The sequence below is a fragment of the Manacus candei genome, unplaced genomic scaffold (assembly GCF_025592945.1).
Source record: "Manacus candei isolate 608988 ecotype Guabito, Panama unplaced genomic scaffold, ASM2559294v1 h1tg000028l, whole genome shotgun sequence".
Taxonomy (NCBI): domain Eukaryota; kingdom Metazoa; phylum Chordata; class Aves; order Passeriformes; family Pipridae; genus Manacus; species Manacus candei.
Window position 1 is genome coordinate 9751459 of NW_026138076.1, and position 9922 is coordinate 9761380.

The window sequence follows — 9922 nt, forward strand, 5'->3', positions numbered from 1 at the left end:
GGGATTTATACTTACTGTATTACAGCTCAGGGGGCCTGCACAAGCCCATTTTTCCTTTGCTTTGTGTGCAGGAACGAGGGTCTGGGTCCACAGCCGCACTCTGACTAGGCTCATTCCCAGAATAACTCCTCTCGCAGCCTTCTCTGCCTCACAAGAAAAAAAAAATTCTTAAAAAATGTATAAGCACCGACAAACTTCAGGTTTGTGTGTCTTTCTGAGCCTAATTTAAATGAACAGCAGATATTTTATGGGCTTTTCCAAGTAAACCTACAGGGGCTTATTTGCTCAAGTCTGACTTTCTGACAGCTTTCTACAAGCCTAATCAAAACCAGACTTACCTCTCATGCGAAGTAGAATAATATGTATTAACGTAGCTACAAAGAACCAGGCTAAATGTAGTAAGTTATAAACCACTACTATGGAGCAATCATTCAATCATGTGCATGTACCACACCTGGATTTTGAAACAAAGAGTGCATTTGTTTTGTTCCCATTGTACGAGGAAAGTTGTGGTGGCAAGGAGACGAGTAAACACGCCTTGCATCTAAAAAATCCCTACATGGGTAACTTGGAGTTTGTAGCTACAACACAAAGGGTGCCTCTTCACTTCTGTCTCCACAGGTGGGAATGCTGAGTTGATACCTCTTGAGGTGAGTGCAACCAGTTCCTTTATGGGAAGCTGCAGACAGGGAAGACGCTCCCTTTGAGCTGGACAGGACAAACTCATTGTTCAACACACAGACCATATTTCTGAAATGTTCACAAGACTTTCTTTATCTTGATAAATTCTGGGTGTTATAGTTAGGGTAGGGAATTTTGCAGAGACATTAAATACTTACAGTTTCTTGACAGCGAGTTAAACACTGCCCTCTAAAAGAAGACTTTTTTCTATTTCTAATTGTCCCACAGTATTCCCATCACATCATATCACCTCTCTCTGTACAAGGATGTGTTCATGCTCAGTTCCTGACATCTGGAAGAAATTACTCCTTATCTGGCATGCTCATTTTCAAGTGAAATGTGAAAAGAGGCGCTGAACTGATAAAGCAGGGATTTACCTTTGGTCTGGACCTGTTGGTGAGGGACTGCAAGCAGAAGGCATTCTGCCCAAAACAAGGAGGAAGGGGAAGGAAATCTGCAGGACTGGGCCAATCTGGAGAAATAGTAAAATCATCTGCCATCCAGGAGGTGTAACTTTGTTTAGCGTTCCCCTTCTAACAAAGATATTAAGTTTGTCTGAAGCTGGAGAGACATCAAGAAGCTTTAGACTGTGAGTTTTTTCTGTCTAATTTAGATTTCAGTGTTTCCAGTTTCTCAGTTCACCTACTGTGTGACTGAAAATCTTACCTGTTAGCAGACAGCCAGCATTGGCCACAGTGTGTATAGTATGGTCCACCTGGTTTCCTTAAACCTTTTACCACCCCATAAAGATCAGTTCTTCCATGCTGAAGCCACAATTTAGCCCTTTCTGTATTGTCTTAGTGATTTTAGGGTAATGATGGTTGCTTTTGCCTAAAAATTCCACATTATTTGCAACTACCTTTTGCAATTTCTCTAGAGGAGAGATTCCAGCTCATTGGCTGAAATTCCTTCCAACATTGCTCTTGTCTAAGGGGTGATTATTGATGTGGGGGTTTTGACATCGCCCCTTTGCTGTATCCCGGTGATTTGGAAGGAAATGTCTGACCCTAGGGAAAAGTTGCTTTGTCTGACTCCAGACAAGCTTGGGCTCCAGCAGACCAATATTTTTTTAATTCTTGTCCCACAAGCATACACCTGTCAGTTGTGCAGAACACATCAAACTGAACTGTTGAGATTCAGTGGTATTTGAGATCCATGTGGCACAGGATGCAGGAGAACATCTCCCATGGAAAGCAGTAACAAAATCAAGACATGGATTTGCATCGTCTCCTACATGGTCATGTTTCATAGCCATAGAGTGTTTTGGGTGGATGTAAAACTGATATAAACGTCATTTTTTTTGTTTTTTAGTGACTTGCACTGACTGAAAGATGAAATTTTACTTGATCGGTGTTGAATAGACCAGGGTTTTTTTGCAGACTCTCACGGTGTTCAGATCTGCAATTTTGCTTCAGGATCTGTTCAATTGAGAATTTTTTGGGGGGGTATTTTTGTGTTGCTGTTTGTTTTATTCTTTTTGTTTGTTCTCTTTACTTTGTACAAAGCCAGTACACAGACAAATGTCATTAACTGCATGGGCCAGGTATTCGATTTGAAGTCATTATTTTTCACTGCTCTCTGCAGAGCATAATAACTGATTTTAGAAAAAATACATTGTAGCCATTTGATAGGTTTTCTAGGTTTAATGTCTCTTAGCACAATGGGTTACAGTATAACTTGCTTTTGGAAGGATGGATGACTATAGATAAAACACTACTTTAAAAGTATGGAAATGCCTTTTATTCTTGTTTTTATGAGTAATATCCATTTTTGGCATCAGAATAATACAATGCAGTATAAATCAAATTCTTTTAGATACTAACCTTTTCATCATTTTTTAAAAATGTAGATGTGTTGACAATTTATGAAACCACCTTTAAAGTATTTTTGGATAGACCATTTATACTGCATTTTTTTTAGGCTTTCATTTTAATCTTTCAGCCTGTCCAGTTTTATAGGTGTCACAGTGAGTCTCAGAAACAGGAATTTCTGTTTTTTTACGTTGGTGTTACAAACAGACAAAGCGATAGTAATAGCTGGCTGAAAAACATCAGAATTTGGTAGGTGGTTTTTAAACCTTTCTGTGTAGATGATGAAGTAATTGGAACCTTTTGGATGGCTTTATAGCAAGACTATGGACAGGAAAAATTACTCAGACAGAAGCAATAATGTTACTGTTTTATTGCATAGACTTTTAGGGGGTTTAATGGTGCCTGTTGCACTGGATTGGAATAAAATGGAAATGCTTTTCTAGGAAATGATTATTAAAATTGTAGTGCTTGGTTATGCATAAATTTGGTCAATATTTGAAGAGTCTCAACAGGGACTAGCTTCTCTTAGCTCAACACCATCCTGGCTTCTGGTGCCTTCCTGTTGCTCAAGAGGCTAGGGCAGTTCAGACAGCAGAAGACATTTTTACATCTGTACACTGAATTTTGTGTCATGCAGGCTCATGGAGTGCAAAAAGCCTATAGATGAAAAGTCTATACGAAGAGAAAAGCCGTTTTCCAGGAATGTTGGAAGAGTGACACTCAATATATTAAGGGTTTCATTTGCAAAATGTTGGTTGGGTAGGAAATCCATAAAAATGGCTGCAGAGGAGAATATTCCACATGCATATGCACCTGGCTTCACAGAAGACTCCACTGACCCTTACCCTTCCTTTCTGTGAGAGGAAACAAAAAAGCACATTTTATGTACTATTATACAGAAAGTAATCGAGTCAATCTTTAAATTGCCTTTCAATGATAAATTAATAATTTTGCCTGTGCACTTGTATTAATGATGAGTATTCAAGTTCTCTGTACAACTGAGGAAGTGGCTTTTTTTTTAAACCAAATACCTTGCCTAATGGCAGCATAGTGAAAAATACAGTAATAATACGAAATCAGGTTACATTGAAAAAAGTGTATCTACATCACTCAGAGAGAGCAGGTTCATTAATGAAGGAGAGAGACATAATAATTCACCATATCAAATTGATAAAACCAGAAACTCTTGGCCTGTATTTAGGTATTCCTTTACTCAGTTACTTCTCACGGGAAACCCTGATCCTGCAGAAGAGAGTGCAGCCACATGAATGAAGTGTGAGTCAGTTTGCCCCTTGCCAGCAATAGCAATTATTTCTTTGTCTCTTTAGTAGGTGATTTTGAGATCCTGTCTGGGTAGGTTTTTTCCCTTCTTGTGTAAATAGTCTTCTACTTTCCCATTGTACCAAATCTGAGTCACAATATCAAACTCCAAACTCAGTTTTCTTGCATGTGGTGCCAGCAGTCTTTATCAGGGCCCCTAACTACTTGTGGTGATGTAAATACCACCTGGGTGCTAGGTGTCACCCACAAATCACAGCCTGGTGAGGACCTCATAAGGGAAGCATTTAACTGTGCCTTTCATAAAAGGTTGGTTAGTGAACAACAGTTAAGGTTTCTTCTGGACATAGAGCATCAAGGTATGTGATTTTTGGACTCCTTATGTAGACATACTCCAGATGTGTTCCTTGCTGCTTGGTAGTCATTGCATTCCTCAGATAACTCTGTGATAATGATAATACTACCAAATTCTAGTTATTAGCAGTGCACAACAGCTTTCAAGTGTACAATAATTTTCTGCTTGAAAAGAAGGAGGTTCAGGGATATATTTTATTTATTATCTTACTAGGAGGATTGTCTTACAAAAGAAAACAGAAGGTGATAAATACATAGACTGTATTTTTGCTGCCTCTCTCTAATTGCCAGCAAAATGTAGCTTTCACTGCTGCTATGCTATTTTTTTATATCTGGATATTATGCCAATTTTTTTTTTTTAAGTAAGGTATATATAGGAGAAAATTGAAACTTACTGCTCAGTTATTGCTTGCCAAGATTTTTCAGCTGCAGGATATAATGGAGGCCAAACTCTTTGGAACTTACAAGGTCTGTCAGTATAATCAAGGAGAATTGCATGGTGATAAAGTTACGAAATTATGCCATAGTGCTCACGTGTAATGGATGGCTGTAGACATATATATATTTATTATGCCAGTGTGCTGTAGCATAGCTCCATATTTTTCTTCAAATGCAATTTCTCTGGATTGCTGTATATGGGTGTACATACACAAACACAAAGGAGAGAGAGAAAAAGAAATATCTCCTCCCCCTACATTGTTTAAGTCTTTGAAGACAGCATCTGCTTATAATGATCCAGTCATTGACAGGCAGATGTTCCAAAGCTGGGTTTAACTGTAGCATAAATCAAGATTTCAACAATTCCTTTCTATTTTGATATGGCACTTTCAAAATACCATGTAGTTTGAATTTATGATAGATAGAAATATAAATGCTTTCATTTTGTCTTATACCTAAACCAGTGGTGGTTTGGTTTTTTTTAAAGGATGAATTCCTTTGTCAGGAGCCATGTTCTATGGCAAACCCACAGTTCCTAGGCGAAAATATGAAAGGAGGCATTTGTTCAGAGCTGGGGTTTTGCAGGCTTTCTCCACCTTGGTTGATATGTGCCATGCACCAGCTTCCTTGCAGTAGTTCACAACAGGATTTGTAAGGAGGTTTTTGTTTACCAAAGAAAGACATAGCTTTCATTCAAATATAACATATAATGACACTCACAGTCACATCAGCTTTTATGAAAATAATTTTAAAGGTCCTGCTTACAACAAAAGCTGTCAAGAAATATGTGTTTGAGTCAGAAAGCCCAACCTATTCTGTTATGTCTGTTGCCACAGGAGGGGAGAGAGACAGCCAGGGTGAAATGTGAAGGGGTTGCAGGAGGATGTTGCCTGTGTTACATCATTTTCCCTTTCCCAGTGGTAATCTTCCTGTGGGGATTATACAAGCATCAGGTTTCAGGCTGTGAAAGGTGACAGATCCCTGACCATGGCTGTTTGCCACTGAGCTGGGCTCTGAGCCTTGCCCTGCATCAGCCACCTAAGTCCTGACTCCCTATCTTCCTTGGGTTGCCTGTTTTGTGCTTCGAGGGGAAACTCCTGCCCACAGCTCAGCTGGTGCTGGGGTGACACGTGGGATGGGCACACAGACAGGTAGAAAACATCTGAGGGACGAGCATGTCCAGTTCTCCCAGAAGCCTGTGCTTTAGACCAGAAGCTCTCTGGGCTGCTCCACAAAGCTGAGTGCTCCACACTCAGAAGGGCATTATCCTGTGTGATTTCCAATGGATTTTGATGAGATGAAGATGGGGAGCACCTCCTTCTGTAGGACAGTCCGCTGGCCAAGGACATGTTCTGACCAAAGGAGACATGCACTACCTGGGATCTTGGGCTCCACTCTAAGGGAAGTAAGGTCAAAAGACTCTCCTCTTCTTAACTTGAAGTTTGGGGCACTCTTGGTTTCAAGGTTTGACTCAGAAAGTAAGCCCTGACAAGGCAGGCAGTTTAATTGTAAAACTGCTAGAGTTTTCCAGAGCTACAAATCTATATAGGACACTGTGGTTCTGTATTCTATAGCTACAGAGAACACATGGTAGGATTCAGCTGGGTGAGCTCCAAAACAACATTTTGTCTCTTACTGATAACTATTTGTCATAGACAGATGACGGGAACAGCCCCCTCAACAAACCCTGGTTAGCTTTTCAGTCTGGAAATTAATTTGTTCATAGTTTAACAGAAGATATTTATAGAGACATTAGCTGGTTGTACAAAATACTTCAGAAGTTTGTTTAGAAGTGATTGAAATCAGCTGTTGCTGAACTGAAAAAACAGCCACACGAACTAAGTCTACAGTCTGTCTGTTGTCTGTTAGCCTAGTGCTTTCTTCTTCAAGCAGCATTACTAACTTGGAGAAATAACATCAATCTTCTGCATTTCGTTGGTGGGTATTAATAATCATGGATTAAATTCATCATTGAAAAGGGGCAATTTCAGCGGATTTTAATGAGAAACTGCTCCAGCTCTTATACTAAAATATATTTAAAATGTTGCCATGTTTGAGAAGTCAAGCACTCAAGCGTCAGGAAAACCAGTGCAGCCCCCAGCCAAAGCCCCCTTTGCCTGCAGTTGTAAACCTAGTCAAAAGTGAATGATGTGGGAGATAACAGAGGCCCTTTCCTTGTCAGAGTCCTGCAGGTCAAAATCTACTATTGCAGTGAACCACAATTAAGAAAAGGATGAGATCAGTGTGAACCAGGCTGATCTGCCCTCGTCCAGCCCTGCTGGCAGACACAGAGAAGTGCTGATCACTTCTGTTCTGGCAGACCCTCTTCTACCCCTCAGCAGGTTGTGGGCCGAAGTTCACTGGTGTGTTTTGTACAAGCTGAGTGAGCAGAACAAAAAAATTTCCTTGGGCCAATGAACTTAATATGTTTCATGTGAAAAGGAGCTGTCCAGACTATGCACTTCCTTCTCACTAAAGGCAACTACGCTCTACTGGTACCCTTCTGTTAGGCCATTTCTGTACTATATTGGTAAACAGAAGCATTGCTTTGACTCCTATAAAATACTCAAACAGATCACTGATTTCAGGGAATTAATTACTATGTTGATAAGCAGCAAGTTGGTGATACTTCTTTTTTTTATTTTTTTTCCTGCGTATAAGTAATCTCCATTAGTTAAATAGCATGCTTAACTTGCCATTATTAAATAACCTAGGATAATGCCTCTTATAACATCCTCATTTATGTTGCAGCAGCAACACATCCACAGCTCAAGAAGACCTTGTCAGCTCTATTTAATACCTGAGCAGCTCAGAGCTGTGCTCTTCCTTGGCATATTCCCTGATGGGAACAGCACAGCCTTAATGTTGGGGTTGTCCTATGGTTTGATGTCTCCCATTACTGGATGGGTTCCTGGGGACATATTTTCTTGATGAATAGTATGAAAAATGCTTTCATAACAAAAAATGCCAGCGATACCTCTAAAAGATTTTGATGCAAGGCACCTGAATATGGGGTAAAAGGAAGACTCTCCATATTTAATCTCAAAGTTTGAGGTTTATTGCTGATGTTTACACAGATACCATAGAGCTGGAGCCACTGCACATCTGGGGAGTAGGTGGCTAAATCTCCCTTTCAGTTTTTACTGGAAACACAGTCAGTGGAGAGTGTCTGACGGCAGGAATAAATCAACATGTTGTCCACAGGAAACAAGGAGATAGCTGGAATGAAGCATAAATAATGTAATACTAACATGGAGAGATTACTTCATACATCTTTTTCAGAGGACTATAGTGAATGGTCTGCTGGAAAAATTCTGAAAGAGCAAGAGATCTGCTCTAAGTGCACCATTATAAATGATCTCTTAACCTCCATGCAAAAAGATGGATTAGCAGGATTCCATATGGCCACAGACAGAAAGGCAGGGAAAGATGTGGTAAACAGAAGACAACACAGAAAGATCTTTTGACATATTCTGTCCTCTCTTTGACAGGGGAGTAAAAGAACAAAGACTTTTTGGTTTCAGCGACATGAAAAAAATGATTTTTGTCTTTTCCATAAAACTTTCCAGATTATAAGAATGAAGAGGTGTGCAGGTTTTTTGTCACCTGCTTTCCCTCTAGAAAAAGTTCCCGTGTCTTATCTTTGACAAGAATAGAGTTGCTAGCTTAGTCAAAACACTTACCAACTTATTCCTTCCCATTATTTTTCTTCTCTGAGCAAAAGCTCTGCCACCCCCAGTGTTTACCACTGAAAAACTTGGCTGTTGTAAACAGAAGAGGTAGTCTGATGTAGCCACAAGTGCTACTGAGGGCACTGCTCTTAGCAGTCCTGTCAGTCAGGGTTGGAGTCAGTTTTGCCTTGTGCCCACACTACTATGTACTGCATGGTGGGGTTACACTGCTTACAGCCTTGAACCCTGCAGAACACCTTCTGAAAGCACTGACTTGCCAGGTACTTCAGGAAGACTCACAGAAGCTCAGGAAGACGGTGACTGGAGAGCATAAGATCCTATGAATCTTGTTGTTTCCTAAGAAGCTCCAGTAGTTTCCAGGAAAATCAAATCATTGAGGTGATCAGATTTTTGGTCATTGCTGAACCAGAAGAGGTCTTGGTGTTACCACTTTGCAAATCCATTGCAAGCCAGCTGAATAGAGATGTTGGTTGGAGAGCTAAATCCCTGAAAAACGTTATTGCAAGAAGTTAAAACTCCAATTTGAATTCCAATTACTTCCCATTGGATTATGGATATATTGTTGGGTTTCTGAGGCAAAATGATTAAAGGAAAAAGAAATCATGAAGTTTTCGGAATCACTAAGTTCTACAGTCCTATTTAATGCAAAGCATATGCCCAGTCTAAGGGAGAATGCATGGAAGACCCTGGGATAGGTACAGCATTAATTCATGAGAGTTTCAATGGCTGTCAGGGTCTCTATTTCCCAGTTTCTGTGTTTGGTGCTTTTTTTATTAAGTAGCCAATGATTGCTAGAAAACACCAGAGGAGAAATTGGCAGGAGTAATTTCTGGTTCTACAAATAACGTCAGGGGAAGGAAGAACCATTTCTTCTCAAATCTATTGGTTCCTTTCTTCCTACAAAAACACCTTTAGCTCTTAACAATGCTATCTGGCTGCTTCTGCTCATGCCAAAATCTTTATATGACTCTAAAATCAAAGTGCTACAGCTTTTCTAGAGAAGGTTGCAAATTGTCCCTTAGTTCGCCTGAAGATATAGAACACTAGCAGGGAAAGAAACTCTGTCCTGAATGTAAGACTGCCGTAAGAAATCTGTGCCAAGGTAATCTATATTCAGATGCTTCTCACGAGTGACGTAGTTATTTATATGTGAGGTCTTAGATTTTTATCGTACCAGACCACCATTCTTTCATGGTTTTTTTGTGGAGTCTTTTTTGTGTTCTTTTGTCATAATGTGGTCCCCAAACCACATGCAGGAGTTTTGAGATACAAAAAGAGGAAAACAGGAGGGGCCATGAGGGACTTTTAAAATTCCAGAAAAGTTTCATTGCATTCAGGTGACCAGAGAAATGCTCTCCTGTTTCCACTAACTGTACGCAGTTTTTCCAGGATCCTGTAAAAGCTGCAAATGAACTTCTTGTCATGGCAGAGCACTACAAAAGCCTGCACATCTGGTTTTGCACAGTCTTATTTTACTTTTGTTGATGGAAATCCGATCCTTGCTGATTATGCTTCTCTGTTGTTTGTTTTTGGTTTTCTTTTATCACACAACACATTTCAATTTAGATGCAGCAAAGATGGTTAGAAAGATCTCTCACCTATTCCAAGATGATCTCTGTGTTCTACAAGCTGTTGCAACCGCAGTCTTTTCTATTGACTCAGACCCTG